This window comes from Penaeus monodon, chromosome 28 (assembly GCF_015228065.2).
Source record: "Penaeus monodon isolate SGIC_2016 chromosome 28, NSTDA_Pmon_1, whole genome shotgun sequence".
NCBI lineage: Eukaryota > Metazoa > Arthropoda > Malacostraca > Decapoda > Penaeidae > Penaeus > Penaeus monodon.
In genome coordinates this window covers 32,411,862-32,412,290 of record NC_051413.1, presented here as the reverse complement: position 1 = coordinate 32,412,290, position 429 = coordinate 32,411,862, and the positions used below count along the sequence as shown (strand labels likewise).

Here is a 429-nt window from a genome sequence, read left to right as displayed (position 1 = left end):
GACAAGGGGGTGGAAAGCAGGGCTTATCCACCCCCTGGCTGCTCTCTCCCGGCCCTGGCTGACCGACGAACACCTGGCACTGAAACTTACTGGTGTGAAACACGGGGGAGGGGAAAATTCCTTATCCTTCCCCTCCCCCCTAAACTTTCCACTCGCCTCCCACGAACCCTACGTACAGGAGAAAAGAAAAAATAAAACACAGGGCAAAATACACATTCCGACCGTAAAAGCCGGCGCCCTTTCATGTCCATGCTGAGGGTGAATAAATAATCGGGTAAATGAATGAATAGCCTCCCCCCCGGCTTTTCAATCGGGGCGTCACCAAGTCATCGATCTAAAGGCGCCGGGGTGTTATTTAGAGACCCGAATCGCCTGTTCGAAGCAAGTACAACGTTACGCCGGAGTGAATATCGATGCCCCATCCATAAC

The 429-nt window shown here is 52.7% G+C and overlaps 1 protein-coding gene across 1 annotated transcript in view; it reads right to left on the bottom strand.

Annotated features, from left to right (window-relative positions):
• Window positions 1-429, bottom strand: part of LOC119591502 (probable citrate synthase 1, mitochondrial) — a gene marked incomplete in the record, with an annotated part of 14,355 nt that overhangs the window by 13,639 nt on the left and 287 nt on the right.